Raw genomic sequence first — 22365 nt, 5'->3', positions numbered from 1 at the left:
AGCTATAGCAGAGCAGCTTAGGCTGAACTAGAAGGCATGCAAAGCTCATGCAATACCACTTATAGTTACACAGTACTTATACACAATTAAAGACAATACTCAGTGTTACCAAAAATAAAGATATTTATTTGGGTGATACATTACCAAAAATATCTTAGACACAATACTCCTTCTGGAGGTAAGTATTATACACAATATATACACTAGACACCAAAATTAGACAAGAAAATAGTCATAGAACAATGCAAACAGTAGGACATCCTATAGAATGCAAAGGGAGAAAATAGGTCTAGGGGCAACAAAAACCATATATTAAGAAAGTGGAATATGAATCACAAATTCCACCCTAGACAAGTGTAGTGTGTGCAGAATTGCTGGGAGAGTAAGAATACGGTAAAGGGAAGTAAATTACCCCACCCCAGAGCCCAGAAAAGCAGGAGTAAAGTACTGCAAGTTTCCTTAGGCAACACTACACCTCGTTTTTGGGATATTTCAGCAGCCAACCAAGCCTGCAAAGAACAAGTGCTGGATTATTGGACCTGAAGATCTGTAAAGGTAGGGGACCAAGTCCAGAAGTCGAAATAAGTTCCAGGAAGGACAGGAGCCCCTGCCAACGCAGAAGAGGGTGCAAAAGAAGAGTCCCAGGTTAGTCGAAGACCTCAGAAATGCACCCTAGGAAGATACCAGCAGGTTCCTGCATGATGCAAAAGATGTTCCACGGCGTGAAGATCGTTGCAGATAAGATTTCGTGTTAGAAGGCACCAACAAGCCTTTGCTACGACAAAAGTGCTTTTTGTATAAAAATGGCACTGGATGGACCCAGGAGGGACCTGGGGGCCTCAACTCTGTGTGAGGAGGAAGAGGGGGCGCAGCACTTTAGAGAGCCCTCCGGATGCCAGACAGCACCCTCAGCAGCCACAGGATCAGGTTTAAAGGAGGTGCAAGTGCAACAAAAGAAGGTCCCACACCTCCGGAGAACAACTCAGTGAGTTGAGCATCGCAGGATGGAGTGCTGAGGACCTGGGCCAGGCTGTGCATGAAGGAATTTTGCAAAGAGTGCACAGAGGCCTCAGGAGGTGAAGAAGACACAATACACAGGGGTACCGTTGTTCTCGAGCTCTGGGCACCCCTGCTGGGGTGGTGATGGACAGGGGAGTGGTCACTCCCCTTTCCTTTGTCCAGTTTTGCACCAGAGCAGGGGAGAGCGGGTCCCTGAACCAGTGTAGACTAGTTTATGCAAGGAGGGCACCATCTGTACCCTTCAAAGCATTTCCAGAGGCTGGGGGAGGCTACCCCTCCCCAGCCTGTAACACCTATTTCCAAAGGAAGAGGGTGTAACACCCAGCTCTCAGAGGAAATGCTTTGTTCTGCCTTCCTGGGACTGGGCTGCCCAGACCCCAGGCGGGGAAGAACCCAGTCTGTGAGGTGGCAGCAGCTGTAGCTGCAGTGCAAGCTTCAGAGAGCTGGTTTGCAGTACTGGGGGTCCATGGTGGAGCCCCCAGGATGCATGGAATTGGCTCCCCAATACCAGCTTTGGAATGGGGGGACAATTCCATTATCTTAGGCAGGTTACATGGCCATATTCGGAGTTACCATTATGAAGCTACATAGAGGTATTGACCTATATGTAGTGCACGCGGGTAATGACGTCCCAGCACTCACAAAGTCTGGGGAAATGTCCCTGGACTATGTGGGGGCACCTTTGCTAGTGCAAGGGTGCCCTCACACTGAGTAACTTTGCACCTAACTTTCAGCAAGGGAAGGTTAGACATATTGGTGACTTATAAGTTACTTAAGTGCAGTGAAAATGGCTGTGAAATAGTGTGTGCACTATTTTACCCAGGCTGAAAGAGCAGTCCTGTGTAAGGGTATGTCTGAGCTCCCTATGGGTGGCAAAAGAAATGCTGCAGCCCAATGGATCTCCTGGAACCCCAGTGCCCTGGGTACCTAGGTACCGTATACTAGGGACTTAGAAGGGGGGTCCAGTATACCAATCGAAATTGGTAAATGAAGTCACTGGCCTACAGTGGAAAATGTAAAAGCAGAGAGAGCATGAGCACTTAGGTTGTGATTAGCAGAGCCTCAGTGACACAGTTAGGCACTACACAGGCATACACATCAGGCCACAGACTATGAGCTTTGGGGTTCTGGTTAGCAGGATCCCAGTGAGACAGGCAATACACACTGACATGTAGGTTTTTATCTATGAACACTGGTTTCCTGGCTAGCAGGATCCCAGTGACACAGTACAAACACACTGACACACACTCACAAACAGGCCAAAAGTGGGGGTAACCATGCTAGAAAGGCTACTTTCCTACAGGTGATGCCAGCATAAAAATGCAATGGGTGTTGCTGTGGCATGCCCACAGCAACACCCAATGCACACCCCTTCCATGCACAGTGATGCATGGGAAGGGGCGTATTTACAAGGTGACGTTAAGCCACAAAAAATGGCTTAACGCCACCTTGTCAATATGGCGCAGTGCCTAACGCCACAATAGCATCACTAAAAGTGATGCTCCTCTGGCGCTAGGGTCCTATGATGTGCCCCTTAGTTCCAAAGGATTGCTCCTGTACATCATGGCTGCAGTCTTCAGCCCTATGTCCCACCTGCATGTCACATGAAGGGAAGCCCAGTTGGCACAATTGGCTGTGTTATATCTTCTAAGTGTGATGTCTATTCTTTTTGTGGCTTGACACCATCTTTTCATTATCTACCTTCTCTATGCATCCATTTGCATGGTGAGGCCTTGCAATGGGTGTTGCTGTGCTCATGCCACAGCACCACACATGGCAATTTTCACCTGTCACAGGCTTACATGTTTCACATACACACATGCTGTGCTAAGACCTTGCACCACCCCAGGAATGGCACTGCCAGGACACTGTGCTTTTGTTACCATTGTTGGCTCCCCATGTTGTTGTTTGTGTTTGTGTGCTACATTGCACGGCACTTCTGGACCTGGCAGAGTTCAGTGTCATCTTCTGTCTGTGTGTGTGTGTTAGCCTTACTAAACATCTATGTCCTCTCCCTCAATGCAGCCCTCCTTGCACTGTGATACATGAGTGCAGCATGGTGACAGTACAGCTCATTTGACACAAGCACAAGGTTAGACGCAGGGATGGGCAGCATGGGTATGACATTTCTCTGTGTACATCATTATGTGACAGTGCCTGATGGTAAATGAGTCTATGGACATAGCCACTTAACAGGAGTTGTACTTAGGTCAGGCCCTGAAGCAAGTTAGAAGTGATTATGCAGGTAGTCATACTGGTCCCTCATTTGAAGTGCGTCAGTTCTTGGAAGGGGGGGACAATTCAAGTGCATCATTCTTAGGGGCACCTGACTGCCGTTGTGTATTTGACCGCCCGCAACATCACAGGTGGTAGTGGCAACTGTTCTCAATGTATTATTCCTCATGGGCCAATAGCTTGGCTTGGCAGGTTTCCCGCAGCTTACGGACTGGCTATGCCATCTCTCCTGTGACACCAGGCCAGTATTACGTTCAACACTACCCTCCAGGTCTGTTTCCGCATGTGTTGTATGTGTGCGTTTATTTCCCGATTCCCATGTGTCTGACATGGTTGTGTCAGAGTAGTTGTTGGCTCAGCCTGTGACTGTTGTGACCTACTGATTGCTATCGGTGGTACATATTTTCTGTAGTGAAACATTTCAGTTCAGCATCAAGATGTGTGGTTCAACACTACTTCAGTTTGGTTGGTCTGGGTAGTGGCATGTTACCAATGATACAGGTCCAGCCTGCTTTTCCTTCAGCACCTGTTCAGTTCATTGTTCCACACACCCAGGGAACACCCTGACTGCATGATGGAGGGATGGATGCCTGATGTGGATGTGTTTTCTATGTGCGGTGTGGTGGTGCTACCGGCACATGCCTGGGTACTGTTGGGATAGTTGCAATGACTTGTGTGCTGTGTGATGCAGCACACATGCGTTTGGGCTATGAGGCAAGGCAGTTGCAAGGTGTTACTGCAAGGGACACCACTATGATGTAACCCCAGGAATGGTATTGACTGACTACCTGGTCTCTGAGGTCTTGGTTGTGTTGGAGGTGTTGATATGACTACATGCAAGGGATATTGTGATGACATAACCAGTGGCACAGTGATTATACATGTCTTCCATCCCATGTGCTGCATATGTACATGTAGGTATTTATGCCTGGTGTTCATTGTATGTCCAGGTTGTGTATGTGTCATGGTGCATGGCACTACCAAGGCATAGGTACATGTGTAGCTTATGTAGGCATGGTGCAACTTGCTTAATTTGTAGTGTGTCCCTCTGCGCTCCTTTGACATGCATTGTGTGAGTGCTATGTGCCTCTCCCTTCTTGTACTTCACATTTTAGCATAAATTTCCCCGTGCAACTTACCCTGCATTTGTGGTGTTTCCTGGTAGTCTGCGCTGTCCTGTCCTGTGATTCCTGTGATGATTTTCTCCAGGATGACCACTGCAACCATCTCCTCCATCTCGGCCAAGTCCTCTTGTGGTGCTGGACTCACACCTCTAGTTTGCAGTGCTGCTTTCCTGTCCATTGCCATTTTTTCCTTTGTCCTCCACTTGTAGTCATGCCAGCATTTCTTGCACTCTGTTACGGTTCTCCTGACCTCTGCCACACTGTTAATCTTATCCACTACCTGCTGTCAGATTGCCTCTCTACTTCTAATTAGCTATGTTGAGATGACGAAGAGTTGATTTTGATGCTCCGTCACCTCTCTCACCAGTATTTCATACTCCTCTGCACTGAAACAACACTTTCTCTTTTTCTTCTCCCACCCCTGGGTCTTATCTGTGTCCTCCTGGCTGGTTCCTGGTTGAATGGGGTGTCCCTGGGTTCTCTTCTGGCTTCCTGGCTCCATTTTGCCCCTCCTTTGAACTGTTTTCTCCATTTGCCTCTTTTTTTTTACGCTATTGCGTGCAAAAATGGTGCATTTCTGATTTGCAACATGTTTACATGTCGTAAACCAAATTAGAGTAATTTTTCCTCTGTTAACGTCATTTTGCCTTATGACAAGGCGCAATGGGTAACGCCATAAAAAATGACTCTAACATATTTTTAGTCCCACCCAGCCTCATAGCATAGATATAATGCCTGGGTGACATTAAAAAATGGCGCTAGTCAACGCTAACCTTTTTGATGCAAAACTGCGTCAAAAAGTATAAACCTGACCATAAATACTAACCCAGTACGCGCTCTTCCAGCACAACCTCACTCAGTCACACCAGGAGTTAACCCTGCGACAGTGCATTCGATCATGTAAAGTACCCTCGAAACATTATGAAATTCTGTTTTGGTTAGCTCAAAAGATAAACAGCCTGCATTCTGAGTTTTCCCATCCGGGTCCTCAAGAAAAACACATAATTTATGTGCTTGCCTTTTGGGATGGTTCCCGCAGTGGGTAACTGCGACACTTGGGGAACAGTATTTGCCACGCTCTACACCACCGCCTATGGTACACCAACACTTGCCAATCTTCTGGAGGTGTTAAAACAAATTCAAGATGAATACAGGGCTGCCTCGGCTCTGGATTTGGGGGTACAATTAATGGCCAACTTTGCCACAGTATCCTCAAAAATATTAAGTAACCTTAAAGGGGAAGCAGTAGCACTAGCAGTACGCATGGAGCTCTGGGATGTTCCAGTACAGGATCAAGAATGTGAGCTGCAAAAAATTATTACCAAAACCTGTTCAAGTGTAGGTCAGGATAGTTTGGGAGCCAGACCAAGTAAACCACAGTAACCCGGTAAATCCAATAAGGATTCCAGCATACAGGCGACTAAAGGTTCTAAGAAATCCTGGTATAAACATAAGCAAACATTTAAAAAGGACACAGGAGAATCTCCTCAATCGGAGATCTCTGACAAATGTTACAATTTAGGAAATAGGAATGATATAAAACTCCTGATAAATAGCAATATACTGATATGTGCCAATCTTGTTCCTTTCAGGACTCACTATATTAACAAAGTGAGAGATGTGGGTGATCAGAGCAACGCAGAGAGTACGTGAAACAAAAAAAAGATTCACAACGGTCAGCTGAAGTTTCAATTACAAAAGAAGAGAAACTTTCACAACAAAAACCCTAATTCAAAAAGTAAAAGGTGGCAGCTATTACTGCACGAAATACCACCCAAAATGACAATTTTATTGAAGAATAGAAACTGGGCACTGGCCCTGCTAGACAGCGCAGTAGAGGTCACAATAATTCACTGAAATCTTCAAATGCATCTGGAGATGAAAGCAACTGATGACTTCATAGAAGTCGAGACTGTGGACATGAATGTCTCCCTCTCCAATAGGGTGTATAAGATGAAAATACAATTAGAGGGAGACATTGAGCGCATAATTGACATAACATTTTAGAAACAATTAACTGGCATTTATGACATTTTGTTGGCCGAAAAGGATTGGCTGCCAGAATTTGTCTGTGAAGTCCTGGGGGGGTGACCAGCTCATTAAACCTTCCTTCTTGTCCCTAGTTCCTACAGAATTATTTGAGTCATACTCATTTCACTAGACATTAGCACAGGCTTCTGCGCTGTATCTCAACCATGTTGGGTGGGATAAGGATTCTCCCTACCATATGATACCAATTAGGTCTCAACCACAGCCACAGCCTCAACCTCAATATCTTATTAAAAGCATGAGGCTACAGCTCCTGTGAGAGAGATTCTCGCACAGCTACAGTACCAGGGTATACTTGAGCCCTGTCTCTCACCAATGAACAATCGCCTATTTTCTGTTGCCAAACCAGACCATTCATCTAGAATAGTCTTAGATCATAGACATTTAAGCAGTCATACATGCACATTTTCTATTCAAAACTCTCAATGCACTGCACTCATTAACAATACAGTGCGCAAAAAAGTACAAAACAATGTTGGATATTTCCAATGGCTTCTTCTGCAAAAGTATAGTGCCTGAAAGCAGGGATCTAACAGCATTTAGCACTTCAGACTCACTGAAAAAAAATCAAGGCTTCCACAGGGGTATAAGAACAGTCCTGGACTGTTTTCAGCACGTGTAACATCCACTTTACACAACGTTGACCCTAAAGCGTTGTCCTATGTTGGTGACATCTAGCTAACGGATGATGATCTCATTCACCACCTGAAATCGCTGGTCTGCATTACTGTGGGATTTGCCGAATTCAGCTGCAAACTCAGTTTTAAGCAGAAAACAATTGCCTTTCTCAGTGTCCTATTTTTAGGACATGAGTTATCAGATGACGGCAAAATTCTACCACCCCACTTTCTAGAAAAGTGCGCACAATTGCAATCACCAAATACCATAAAAAAGCTCCGGCCTTTATTGGGCTTTTAAAACTTTGGCAGAACTTACATTCCAGATTATGCAGAACACCTTAAACCCTTATGTGATTTAATAGGCAAGTATATATTGGACAGTCAAACAAACATAAACACATTCACAGAGCATTACAACAAGTCACGCTTGCAGCAAAGCATTTACACATAAGGGACAACAAAACACATTTGGTCACCAGAGTAATTGCTGGTGCCATTGGTTTCACCAAATATAACATTTAATGAGGGTGAATCCATTCCTATTGCATACAAATCACATTTGTATTCCATTGCTGAACAATGCATTGCTCCCACAGAAGAAATTAAACAGAGACCCCTGGCTCAGGGGAAACACATTATGGTTGTCTCTCTGATCCCAGCTCTCGAGGCTGTCACAAAGGCCAACGTTCCCAGCACCAAAGCATTACATCCATGTTGGATTCAATGGGCAACATCTCTGACAGCCACTGATGTAGACTACATTTTCGATCCAAAATTACAAACTCAAGAATTCCTTCAATATGAAATAGAATATCCAATTCCATCAAATACTTTGCCAATTGATCAATATCAAACATTCATTTACACTGATGGTTCATCTCAACCAGCCATAGGTCCAAAACATCAATACTCTGCCGATCACGCAGCTGGGAGTGGCTATATGAAATATGGTGAATTCCAGCTACAAAATACTTACAAGCATACCTTAGGAACTGCACTGTGCAACGAGCAGAGCTCAAGGCTCTGGTGATGGCGCTGGAACACACGGATTCAGAATAACTAATGTTGAAAGTCTGTGATTCATACTACTGTGTCCAGTCCTTCAATGAATATCTGCATTACTGACGTCAAAATGGTTTCAGAGATTCAAAAGGCAACACCATCAAGCATGAGTTACTGTGGGGGAAAGTAGCAGACCTTAAGGAAATGATGCGCAATGCCCATGTAGTGCAAACATGGGGACATCAATCTGTAGGAGTATACATTGTGCGCAATACCTTGGCTGGTGAAGCAGCCAAGTCAGCAGTAGCTACTGCTTCTGTTGCTGCAACAACTTGTTCACAAACAATGTTGAATGATGAAACATTTGCTGCTGTGAAACCTTTGGCTGACGGCAATCCAATACCAGAGGCATATCCTGCCAAATATTCCTACTGCATAACTAGCCGAAGTACTCCATTAGCAACAATACCAGGGATGGGTGATCGTGTGATCCCCAACCAAGACCAAAGATCTGAGTTGATAAAAGCAGCACATGAGGGAGTTGCTGCTGCCCATGCCGGTGCGGCGGCTACTATTTCCTTACTCCAGGAAAGCTATTGGTGGCCATGTCTATACAACCAGACAAAACAATATGTCCTTTGCTGGGACATCTGTCAGCAAATAAAAGGGTCCACCGTTAAACGCCCACTGCAGACACTCCTTTTAATTTCAAACAAACCACTACAGTATGTGTACCTGGGCCATTGTGGTCCCCTGACACCTGATGGTGCATTCACATACATCTTAGTCGCTCATGACTCATGCTCCAGATTTCTGTGGGTATGGCCCCAATGATCACCTGACACTCAAACTGTTATTAAAGATTTGCATGTCTTTATCGGTACATATGCAGTTGCGACTTTCCACTCGGATGAGGGCCCTGCATTTGCCTCGAGGGCATTTGAGGACACCATGGCTTCCTTAGGAGTTTAACTACATTTCTCATCTCTCTACCATCCAGAGGGTAACAGTAAAGTGGAGTGGAAGAATTGAGACTTAAAGCAATAGCTTAACAGAGAGTATTAGGCATGGGTCGTCGCTGGCTTAGTAACCTGTATGGCGTCCAGATAGCAGTTAATAATCTGCCCAGAAGGCCCTTGCGAAGGTGAATCCCATATGAGGTGCTGTTTGTGACACAAATGTATTTTCCAGAGCTTGATGGCTCTGGCGCAGAGGCTGAAGACAGAACCTTTGACATAAATGAATGTGTCACTGTTTTTCAGGAATGACAAGAGTTCAGAGACAAAAACTCGTCTGTCATTGCCACCTTGCTGGGGCTCAGGGATGCACCAATAATATCAACTGACTGGATTTTGAAGATTGGTGATCTAGAAGAAGAAAAGATTGCTGTGAAAAATGAGTTTTGGCCATCATATTGTGCACCGTTTCCAGTCCTGGGAATACATGGTACCACAACTGTTATTCTACCACTGCTGGTAGGATAAAAAAGAAAATTGCTTTATCTCAATTGATAATGTCAAGCTACACCATATGACTGATCCTCCACAGCAGACCTATTGAATCCCTGGGTGGTCTCTGAAGCCCTCTAACTACAGATCAGGATGTTCCTCTACAGGTTTTTAGCAGCAATGCTGACACTTCCTCAAGCTTGGGGAGGGTGGAAAATGATCTTTCATTAATACCATTATCTTCATCTAAAACAACAAGCAAGAGAAATAATGAAGACTATTACACAAACACAACTCAAATGGATGTAATTGTCTACAATGAACCACCAAGGGAGACTTCTGTCAGTTCTCCTACTTCTAACATGGCTCCAAATTTTGCACTAACTGCTTCTGGATACCTTGTTGATTAAGATCCTCTTTTGACTCATCCACTTCTTCTTCAACACCACCGTCAAGAGCACGTTAGCTGATGGGTTGGCTTAAAGATAACTATTTCATTTATCCATGTGGTTTTTCCTAACTGTACTTACCTTTCTTCTTTAGATTGGTTTTGTCATTGTTTTGTTCTTACTGATACATGGTTGTAACTTCCTGAATGCTCTGCAGTTGAAGTCGTAGATGAGGTCCTAAAACCACATTTTTCTTCACACAAAGTCCATCAAGACTTGTCCCCATTGAACATTGCAGCCATACCAGTTCCTGATGGGATTGTTTGAGATAATGTTTCCTTTGATATATTTGGTCCGACAAAGGTTCTTCAAATTCCATGTTTTCAAACTATCTTTAAATTATGTAATAATACCTGTGGTTGTTTCTGATGACTGGGATGTAAAAACAGTTGATTCTATGCTATCTGAAGGAGAGTACTTTACTGTATTTGAAATGATATGTTCTGTTATAAATATTATGGAAATCACTTCATTCATAGAGCAAGTACCCAAAAGACTATTTTCAGCCACACACAATGGGAACATTGTCCTACCCCACATATGGATACGTTTGCTAATTTTTCTGGGCACAATGTTAAAGATGCTGTGTTACTATTTTAGATTTCCCATCATGGAAATGCACAATGTATTGTTTACTGATACAAAAGTGATTTATGCTGATTCTTTTGTTTTCCAGTTGGTTATAGAAGGCTATGAAGGCTATAGAAGGCTATGAATATTGGATGAAGTTGATTGACTTAAAGAGTGTTTAGGGCACTAAACATTTGTAAATACAGGGAATGAAAGCTTTGTTTAGAGCATGCCTGATACCTTTACAAGTAATATTTCTAAATGACACAGTGTAGCAGACAAGTTGTTTAGGCTTGGCAAAAGTTAAAGAATTAAATGCACCCAGTATCACTACTCCTGCAAAATCTTACAAATGGCAAAAATATATTAATATTATTAATATCAGCTCGATGGATGGGTCCAAAATGGAACATTTAACACATCACTTTCAAGTCCTGGTGGGTGGCCAGTGAACACAAATGGTCGTCATGCATGTTTTGTAAACTCCACGGGGTTTTAAAGCGAACAGACCCGACCCTCGCTATGTGTCATCAGAACATTTGGATATTGTGACAGCATACAGTGTAGGAAAATTATGCCAGCAATGGTTAAAAGTTCCTCACTAGATGCTGTAAAAGAACACCTCAATCTCCTGTCTAATACCACAGACTTGCAAGATTTGCTGTTAGGCCCCAGAAGACAACATAAAAACCGCTTCTTATATGCAATTGATAACAAGAGCTAAATCCCGGTTCAGGCAAATAGATCAGGAAAACTTACAGAAAACTTTAACCTTTGTAGATAATAGGATTAACACCTTGTTTGACCACATTTACACTATTAACAACATAATTTCCTCTGCAATTGACATTATGTAAACTGACATGTCATCTTTACACTATGGACAGAGTCAACTTAGGTTCATTATGCGGTTGGTCTCATTTTGGCATTATGTGAAGGCCAGAGACCTATCTAGTGGATTTTATTTGACGGGGGAACAAAAAATAATGTCTAAGAAAGAAGTTACTTATATTATGGTGGACATTGAAAAATTAGAAACATTGGGGGTCATTCTGACCTCGGTGGTAAAACCGCCATAACACCGCCGTGGTCGCGGTAAACCGCCACGGTAATTCTGACCCGCAACTGGCAAACCGCCAAAAACCCGACATCAACAAAAGTCCGCCACAGCAACGGCCAGCGCAAAACTGGCGATGACCAAACCTCCACCGTCACGCCAACAGAAATACGCCCATGCCATTCCGACCCACAAATCTCCGCAGCGGTCTTTCAACCGCGGTATTCCCTTGGCGGTACACACCGCCGCGGTCAAAATACACACACCTTTACAAAACACAGCTGCATTGGACAAATCAAAATACACACACCTGAGACACATACACACACCACTCCCACACACCCAATTAAATATAAAACACACACCCACATCACCCACAAACCCTTACGACCACAATTGTGACTGAAGGACAGAAAGAGACAGCACAGCATAGAGTAGACCATCACACAGAAGCAAATCACAACATCACCCACACAATTTCCACGCACAAAACACCATACACCACCACACTCACCACACTCTACAACACATACACCACCCCTCACCTCATCCACACCACCCCATGGCACCCCAAAGACACCCCAGGTTCTCTGACGCAGAACTCAGGGTCATGGTGGAGGAAACAGTTCGTGTAGAGCCCCAGCTCTTCGGGGCACAGGAGCAGCACACCACCATTGCCAGGAAGATGGAGCAATGGCAAAGAATAGTGGACAGGGTCAACGCTGTGGGACAGCATCCACGCAATCGGGACGACATCAGGAAGCGGTGGAACGACCTACGGGGGCAGGTGCATTCCATGGTATCAAGGCACAATATCGCGGTACAGCGGACTGGCGGCGGACCCCCACCTACTCCCCCAGAATTCACAGCATGGGAGGAGGAAGTCTTTCACATCCTGCATCCTGAGGGCCTCGCAGGAGTAGGCGGAGGAATGGACTCTGGTAAGTCAAATCTCCACTACTTCATTCCCCCCACCCCACCTGCATGCCAAATCATACCCCCACCCTCACCCCCATCACACCAACTCCTTGCAAATGGCTCACCATCACAACCCACCCATCCCAAAACCTAGCCCTGCATGCGTCCCCAAAGCATGGACACCCACCACCAAAGCATGCCCACTGCACACACCCATCACCCCCACAAGCCACCGTCACAAAAGCCCCCACAAGGGAATGCCAGCACTGGGGTACACGGCCACCCACCCATTACACGAAATGCCACACACAGAAGCAATAACCATACTCTTATACCCCTGCAGGACCCGAACGCCACCACCCCGCCACGGAGGGTCCAGAGATGTCAATCCCACCCCCAGAAGAGGCCCCCAGTGATGACAGCAGCTCTGTCTCCCTGGACCCAGATGACCAGCCCGGCCCATCGGGGACCTCAGGACAGTCAGTTCCCCACAGACAGCCACAGGCTACACCAGACCTAACCCCCTCTGGGAACAGCAGCACAGCTCCCACCCAGCGGGCCCATGCCTCTGTCTCCAGGACACGTCAATCAGCGGTGTGTCCACCACTACAGGGCATCCAGGTTGACCCACCACCCCAACAACACCAGGGACCTGGGGGCAGTGGTAGTGGGCACACGGTCCAGGGGACAGAGGCCCAGGGAAACAGGGGAACTGGGAGGGCTGCTGTGCGACAGGTGGGCAACAGGCCCAGGGAACCGACTCTCCAAGAGGCCCTCTCCTCCATCATGGGAGCATACCACCGCTCCCTGGAGACGATGGCTACGGTACTGGCCAGGTTCTAGGAGATCCAGGTACTGCAGGAGGAACAGTACATGGGGTTCAGAGAGGAACTGAGAAACATTAGTTCCAAAATGGGGACCATCGTCGTGGCCCTTAACCAGATAGTCACCACATTGCGGGACCATGTGGCACCACAAAGTGCCCCTGTCACTAGCATGGACCAGGAACAGCCTACCACCTCCGCCGGCGCTAGTGGACAGGAGGCCCCCACACAACGACAGGCCACCAGAACCCCACCTCCTGCAGAAGAAGAACCACCCCGCAAGCGGTCCCTGAGATCTCACAAGAAGACAGAGTAGGATGCCAAGACCCCCGCCAGCAAAGGATACCCCCTAATGTCATCCCACTGTCCCACATTGTCATCCTGTCCAACCTTGAACTGCCCCTGCTCCATCCTTCCACAGGCATATGGACAATGCACCTGTGAGACTGAAAACTGGACTCTGCCATGGACATTACTCCACCATCACCCATCACCGTTTTACAATCATATTCCTAAATGTAGCACTTTAATAAAATCACTTATTGCACTTAAAAAATCTGGAGTCTGCTTGTATTTTGAACAAATGTATTAGACATAACGGTGCAAAAATGTTCAGTTACATTGTGATGACAACATACCACTGTCACACAGCTGTAGTCCATGGGCAAACAAAGCAGAGGTCACGCAGTGGGGCCCACAGCTCTGAAAACGGAAGGGAAAGTCACAACTCAGTTAACAGTAACTGGGGGGAACTCAGACAGTAGAGAGGCAGCAGCCACTGCCTCCTCTGTGTCCCCCTCCTCCTCGTCTCCCTCCTCCCTCCCTGTGACATCTCCACTCACACCTGCATGCACACCACCATCAGCCAGTACGTCCATCACCAGCACACCCACCAGAGCACTCCGCACACGTGCAGTCACCACCCCCACTGCCATTTACACGTCCCCTGTGTCCTCTCCCAGTGTGTCTGTCACCTCCTCTTCCAAACCACACAAACGCAGGCAGCCACCCACCCAACAGCCATCCACCTCACGACAGCCTCCGTCACAAGCACCTGCACCCAAAGACAGCACACTTGACTCTCCTACAACCACATCCTCTTCCTCCACTCCCATACCCACTGCACCTACCCTTCGCATTGCTCCTAAAAAGTTTTTCCTCTCCAAAAATAACCTCTTTGCATCACCTGACCCACCCCCTCCATCTCGTAAGAGTCCAAACAGCACCTCAGCCTCCACAAGCCCTGCACCTACTAGGACCATAGTTCAGGGCTATTGGAGTCCACCAGCTCCTAGGGCCGGAACATCGGCCAGCAGCAAGGGGACAGCCAGCCCACCCCCTGGGAAAAGAACCAAAAAAAGGAAGGGCCGGCGCGACAGGCCTGAGACGGCTGCCCCCAAGGACACTACCCTTGCACCGTCACCTGGCACATCCACAAAGGGAGGCAAGGGCCCCAGAGATTCGGCGAAGGAGGGCAAGGGCAGCAGGGCGGACAAGTCCGGCAGCAGGCGAGCTGCCCAGGAGGGCCCCACCAGCCCCATTTTGGGTGTGACGGAGGACACCCACGGGCCCAGGACTCCAGCACAGGAGGGCCCCGCTAGCGAAAGGTCGGATGGCGACTGAGCGGGAATTATTGGCCAGATCTGGTTCCCTAGGAACACAAGACAAGCACCGCTGAACAGGGCCCCGCCAAGACAAGCACCGCTGAACAGGGCCCCGCCGTGACAAGCACCGCTGAACAGGGCCCTTCATTTCAAACACCGCTCCGCTGGGCCCTTCCTGTCAAGCACAGCTCCGCTGGGCCCTTCCTGTCAAGCACCGCTCCGCTGGGCCCTTCCTCTCAAGCACTGCTCCGCTGGGCCCTTCCTGTCAAGCACCGCTCCGCTGGGCCCTTCCTCTCAAGCACCGCTCCGCTGGGCCCTTCATCTCAAGCACCGCTCCGCTGGGCACCGCCGTCTCTGAACTGCTCCGCTGGGCCCTTCCTCTCAAGCACCGCTCCGCTGGGCCCTTCCTGTCAAGCACCGCTCCGCTGGGCCCTTCCTCTCAAGCACCGCTCCGCTGGGCCCTTCATCTCAAGCACTGCTCCGCTGGGCACCGCCATCTCTGAACTGCTCCGCTGGGCCCTTCATCTCAAGCACCGCTCCGCTGGGCCCTTCCTGTCAAGCACCGCTCCGCTGGGCCCTTCCTCTCAAGCACCGCTCCACTGGGCCCTTCATCTCAAGCACCGCTCCGCTGGGCACCGCCGTCTCTGAACTGCTCCGCTGGGCCCTTCCTGTCAAGCACCGCTCCGCTGGGCCCTTCCTGTCAAGCACCGCTCCGCTGGGCCCTTCCTCTCAAGCACCGCTCCGCTGGGCCCTTCATCTCAAGCACCGCTCCGCTGGGCACCGCCGTCTCTGAACTGCTCCACTGGGCCCTTCCTGTCAAGCACCGCTCCGCTGGGCCCTTCCTGTCAAGCACCGCTCCGCTGGGCACCGCCGTCTCTGAACTGCTCCGCTGGGCCCTTTATCTCAAGCACCGCTCCGCTGGGCCCTTCCTGTCAAGCACCGCTCCGCTGGGCCCTTCCTCTCAAGCACCGCTCCGCTGGGCCCTTCATCTCAAGCACCGCTCCGCTGGGCGCCGCCGTCTCTGAACTGCTCCGCTGGGCCCTTCCTGTCAAGCACCGCTCCGCTGGGCCCTTCCTGTCAAGCACCGCTCCGCTGGGCCCTTCATCTCAAGCACCGCTCCGCTGGGCCCTTCCTGTCAAGCACCGCTCCGCTGGGCCCTTCCTGTCAAGCACCGCTCCGCTGGGCCCTTCATCTCAAGCACTGCTGGCCCATTGGCAGGGCCGGATCTGTGGCGGGCAGGGCTTCACGAAGCACTCTGGCCAACATGCCTCCTCCATAACCAGTGGAGTCTGTAATCCACCTGATGGACTGTGGCTTTGCACTTCCCAGGATGTGACAGTGGTCAACCCACCCACTGTAGAGACTTGAGAGACTGTGGCTTTGCACTCCCCAGGATGGTACAGTGGGCAATCCACCCACTGTAGAGACTTGAGAGACTGTGGCTTTGCACTCCCCAGGATGGTACAGTGTGCAATCCACCCACTGTAGAGACTTGAGAGACTGTGGCTTTGCACTCCCCAGGATGGTACAGTGGGCATGGAGGCCCCTTGTGGATCTGGCGTCGTAGACTCATGTGGCTGAGGTGCCCTCCCTCCCCTTCCCCCTGAGGTGCCTGTAGTTTTATTATCTGATGCCCCAGCAGTGTTCTCTCCAATGGAATCGGGTCTCGTGTGTGGGCTTTGCCCATGTGTTTATGCACATTGGCCCACGAACAATGGAAGGTAGCCAATATGTGCCGGACTTTTGGGCTATGTATATATTGTTCATGTGGTAATATATTTTATTTAGATATTTCATATTTCACTTAACTTCAAATATGCTATAATATACTTAAATTTTAATGATCAATTTATTTTGTCTTTGCATTATTCTGGGGGGTTTGGGGGGTGTCACTCTGACTTGTTGCTCTGCATTGGTGTGTAGGGATTTGGTGGTGGGTGGGGGGGTGGGTGTGTCGCGTATGGTTGTGCACGTAACCTTTTCTCCTCCCCCCTCCCCTGTGTCGTAGGTGCAGTACTCACCGTTGTCGTCTGCGCCGGCGTTCGTTCTCCTGGTAGAGGAGCAGGTAGACAATGGCTGGTAGGATGTTTAATTCGGGTTCCATGCTGTCCAGATTCCTCGTGGAGTGTATAGAGGTGAGCGTTTTCCCGTTTGTAGTCTGTTTCTGCCGTGTTTTTATCGGCGGGGCTCCCGCCCCGGAAAAGGTGGCGGATTGGTGGGTCGTGATAGTGTGGGCGGTACATTGTCTGCCGCCTGTTTGTTGGTGGTGACCGCCGCGCTGTTTGTTTGTCCCGCCTTGGCGGTCGGAGTGTTAAAGTGGCGGGCTGTGTTGGCGGTTCCCGCCAGGGTCAGAATTCCATTTTTTTTACCGCCAGCCTGTTGGCGGGTTGGCCGCCGCTTTAACACCGACCGCCAGGGTTGGAATGACCCCCATTGTGTTTTGCTGTTGCAGAAATGCCATCAGCTGTCTGGCTAATCCATGGGGTTATTAATTTGCCTATTTCAACGCTTCAATTTACATCCGGTTTGAAGCACATTCCCATGGGCTGGCCAAATATGAAAGGCTGGGAAATAGTTACATCCATGAGGTGTGGATGGTAATCTTTTCGTACAAATGTTTCAATGGTATGAAAGAGGTCTTTCTTAACGGCAGCAAATGCGAGACTTCTATGAGCCATTCGATGGTTTGCAAACAGCTTTCATTGGACAGAGCAAGTAATGCTTCATCTGCAAATTTAGCCTGTTTTCTGAAGGGAGTTCCTGTCCCCTTAATTCAACCAGCGTTCCAAGTGCTCTCAAATGGAAGCTATGTACTTTTAAACAGTGAGAGCTGATGTGGAATGTGAGCCGGAATTGCCTACATAGTTTTGTTTTCCAAAATTGTAACTTGTTGTGGTAATGCCCTACCCCCCGCATAACAGTCGAAAGTAGCAGATATCTGATCTCAGGTTGCTACTTCTAATGTAAATTTTGACAAGCTGAACAGACTAAAGGCTTTATTGCTTCAGGAAAAACATAGTGGTGAGATCTGTACAAGAGACCTACGCACTTCAAGTAGCAAGGTCATCTGCAGAAAAACAGTCCGATTTAAACACAAACTTTCTGAGACACTTTGGTGAACTCGTTGGACAAATATTTAATGTGTCTAATACTGCCGGGATTGTACACTTCTTTAAGGCTGTTGGTCCTGGATTTGTCATCACTTTTTCATCTATATTTGGTATAATACCGTCAGCCATACATTCAATACTTTTGGGTGTATTAGGGAGATTCCCAATTACTTTGGCCTTAATTGGTGGCATTCTGCTGTTGCTATTTTTCATTCGCAATGGCTGCCCCATCTCAAAAAGAAGGACTGATGGGGCTTCCACTAGTGCAACTGTGTTGTGAATGCATGATGCAGTATTTGGAGCACAACTCCTTAAGGAACTGGAGTGTAACTGGTCTCTATCATTCAGAGCGGCACTGAACTGTGTGCAGGGTTTGTTTTGTTGCCTATGGTATCTATTTGAATGTGCACTGCAACTTTGTCTTTCTATGCAGCACTTACTTTTACTGGACACTGATCTGTTGAGGGTGCGTTTGCTACAGAAAGCCTCCTATGAGCTGCTCTTTGTGGATCAAGTGGCTCTGGGCACTACATAGAATACTGCTGCCTCGGCTGGAGCTGAGGTCTTTGGAACACCAGTGCTCTTTGGTTTTGCTTGGCACCTATGTGGTTACTTTAACACCTGCCGAGGTGGGACCTATCCTCGATTCAATTGTCCTGGATATAATTGGCAGTTTTCAAAATCACACTGACTTTTAAATTTGACATTTGGCTTTTTATCTCCAAAAATGTTAATTGACAATTTTAATTTGGCCTGATTCCTTTATGCTTGCTTGTCAAGTTGGACATTTAAACAACATTTTTAATTCATTTTAATGCAGTTGATTGGGTTTACCGCTACACTTTCAACCGACAAGGGGCGGGTGTCATGAGGGTACCTTAACAGCTTTTTATGGGCATGTTACTTTAGCCAGAGGCCTGCAGCCTGTGCCCTTTAGCCTAGTTGTAATTCATTTTATTAATTTTTATTTTCTGAGCAGAAGCTCTCTTCTGCGGTGATGTTTTATTTTCCTTATCTTGTATACTCCGTGCACCGAAACTGTTTTCATACTTTGTACTCTGATATTCTCATTCTGTGCTGTGCTCAAGGCTGTATCTAATATACTGAAAGGCAACTGAGGGAGGCCTGGGGGCCAGCGGGAAGAAGTACAGGGAAAATATTATAAAGCCGGGTGGCAACAATGTGCTTGATCGCATTGATAATCTCTTGGCAGAATGCGAAGAAATACTAGTCCCATCGTCTGTTAGAGCGCAACCTAAGGTTCCCACACAGTGCCTAGCACCTCAAGTGGTGCCTAATAAACGGGAAAACATATCTAACATGTTTAACAAAGCTAGGGATCAGACGCAGAGTAAAATCAATGCAATATCTCAAAATCCCACAGATTCATCCCCCAGCCCAACCCCCATATGGCTTGGCACCAGTGACCCCCCTGCTTCTCCCATCCTTTGCACCAATCACTTTTCACCACTTACAAGCCCTATAGATTTATCCACATCTCAATATCCCGCAGTTGCTCCTGCACTAGTTGGGGTAGGCTGCTCATTCAATCACCAGGCACATCCCTCTCCTTTAACTGATGGTCTATCGGGCTGCATCCAAGCACCTAGGTGAGAAATAGCAGCCCTAAAGTCTATGATTGGGGATCTTGTGGTTACTGTGGAAGAGAGGGGGAGAAAATGCTGGGAGGGTGCAGCTCACCTTGTTATGACTAACACTCTGGCTCCTACATCTATTGATCCTTCTTTGTCCCCTCCTGCAAGGCATCCTGTGAGTTACCCAGGTTTGCTACATAAGAACACAATTCTCAGGATCCCCGTCCGAGCTTGTCCCAAAGGTTGTCATACATCCGCTGGTGTGCTAGCTGGAACTGCCTCTAGCTACTCGCGGACCAAAGGCCTTAGCATTCTACCTTCTGTACCATGGGATGGCCAACAGCCTTGTAGAACATATGATGCTAGAATTACCACTCCTCCTCGTAAAATCTTTATGACAAATGTACCCAAACTCAATTCGGGTGTGGTGGAAGGGGAAGTCTCATTGATAAATAAGGTTATTCTCTGGAACCGTCATAGCAGAGGATGTCAGAAATTTCATTCTGAGGACCAGACAGTATAGTCTTCTGAGCTCCCCATTTGATTGCATCGAACTTCTTCTAGCGAATGGGCAGATAGTCTAAGATTTAGTGCCCCTTGACCAAAGTACCAATCCCTCAGATGGGTCCACTATATTGTTTAAATTTGATTCCATTCCATGTGCCACCCCCTCGAGGTGCTCTCGATGACGGTTCTGTCTGTTCCAAGTTAGATTGAGCCCCGGCGCTGAGGCGCAGGCCTCCTTGGGTAGCTCCAATGGCCCTGCGAGTTCTAACAGCTGTCGCTGCGACATAGGCCATTCAGTGGGTCTGGGCCATTTTAGAGGCAAGAAGGTTTCTATCATTCCATCCCAGGAAGCCATATCTGCTGCTAATAATGCTTGCGGCCCATCTGCAGTCCATTTAGACTCCCTGGCTAATTATTTCTCTCTGCTTAATGCCACGAGTACTTGTCTGAAAGTAAACATTGTCTCCTGGAATGTGGAAGAGCTTAAATCCAAACTTTTGCTGTGCCACTGGAACACCCTTATGGACTCTTTTGACGTATGCATCTTGCAGGAAACCTGGCTCGTCGAATCAGCCTATAAATCGGGCTTTGCAATTTATCATCTTCCCGCTATTCTTAGTAAAGCGGGCCGTCCATCAGGGGGCCTTTTAATGTGGGTAAAAATTGCACTACAGTGTTTAGTGAAATGGTTGCCTACAGACTGCCCTGATATCCTAGGCATCAGCCTTGAGGGACCCGGGATAACTGTCACTGACATATTCAACATCTATGCCAGAGGATCAAGGGGGCCCAATTATTCCACCACCTTACAGTCTCTTGAGAACTTGTTGGGTGAGAGACCCTCCAACCATGCCCTTTTCGTAGCGGGGGACTTCAGTGTGATGGTCAAACCCCTTGGTTTGAGTGATATAGGTGATTACCTGGAAGAAGACGATATCTTGCATATACCTAGGCTTGACCTCCCCCCTGTGAAGAAGTGGCACCAGGCCACTTTGTAGCTGAAGGCTTTTACTCTTGGCTGAGGTCTTAGGGCAGTCACTGGAAGGAGAAAATCTGACATGCATGCTGCCTATACGTTTAATGGTCCACAGGGGAAGAGCCGTATTTATTATATTCTGATTGATCTTAGACATTGGCACTTAGTGGATGATATGGTTGTCTGGAATCTAACAGATAGCGATCATAACCCTCTCTGTCTCAGCCTGCAGTCCCCATGGGAAAGGGTGAAATTGCGCCCACTCCCAGCCAAGTAACTAGGGAGGTACAGTCTTCGAGCAATAGACGCCGTGTAAAATGGTATAAGGTTGCCCTTCTTGATGATATCCTCACTACCATTGGCCAAGTCCTGATATACTGTGTGGCATTGATAACCAAGCTGGATGAGGAAGTGGGGAATTGTTCTTCCCTTCTAGATATTCACACTGGGTTTTGTAAAAGATTGAAACAGTTATTTACCATGTCAACCCTCCAATTCTCCCTTAGATCATCACCTTGTGACAGAGACCAGAGGTTAAATCAAGATTGTTGGCTGGCCTGGGAAATCTTAATCAGTGCAATCAAGCATAAAGATGTTTACCGAGTTAGGACCCTGCGGAAAAAGTACAAGCTGCCACAGAGCAAGGCCAGGTGGGATTGGGATGAGGAGAAATGGAGGTGTATTAAGGATGCCTGTGAACACAGGGACTCCAAATCTTTCTTGTCTTTGGTAAGCGATGGCAACTATAGGGGAGATCCCCCCTCTGGCAATAGTATCCAGCCCACAGACTGGTTCCAACATTTAAATTCTCTTAGTGATGTAGAGAGTCAATTCATGACCAGCCCCGCCCCTTCAATCCCTATACAGTTGGGCGCTAGCCACTGTGATGGTCTGTTCAATCTGGGTGATATATGTTATGCCATTAACAACATAGTGGGGGTCATTACGACCCTGGCGGCCTGCGGTATGTTGGTGGTAACACCGCCAACAGGCTGGCGGTGTTCCGCCAGCAATTATGACCGTGGCGGAATTGCCACGGCCATACCGCCGGCCCCTCCACTTTCCCGCCAGGATTCCGCCTGGCGGTCATAATCCCCAGGGCAGCGGTGCCAGCACCGCTGCCCTGGGGATTATGAGTCCCCGACCGCCGGCCTGTCCATGGCGGTACACACCGCCATGGAAAGGCTGGCGGTAACGGGACTTGGGGTGCCCCTGGGGGCCCCTGCACTGCCCATGCAATTGGCATGGGCAGTGCAG

Source organism: Pleurodeles waltl, chromosome 7, assembly GCF_031143425.1.
Source record: "Pleurodeles waltl isolate 20211129_DDA chromosome 7, aPleWal1.hap1.20221129, whole genome shotgun sequence".
NCBI classification, from domain to species: Eukaryota; Metazoa; Chordata; class Amphibia; order Caudata; family Salamandridae; genus Pleurodeles; species Pleurodeles waltl.
The sequence above is the reverse complement of the archived record's forward strand: the minus strand, read 5'-3'. Positions refer to the sequence as shown.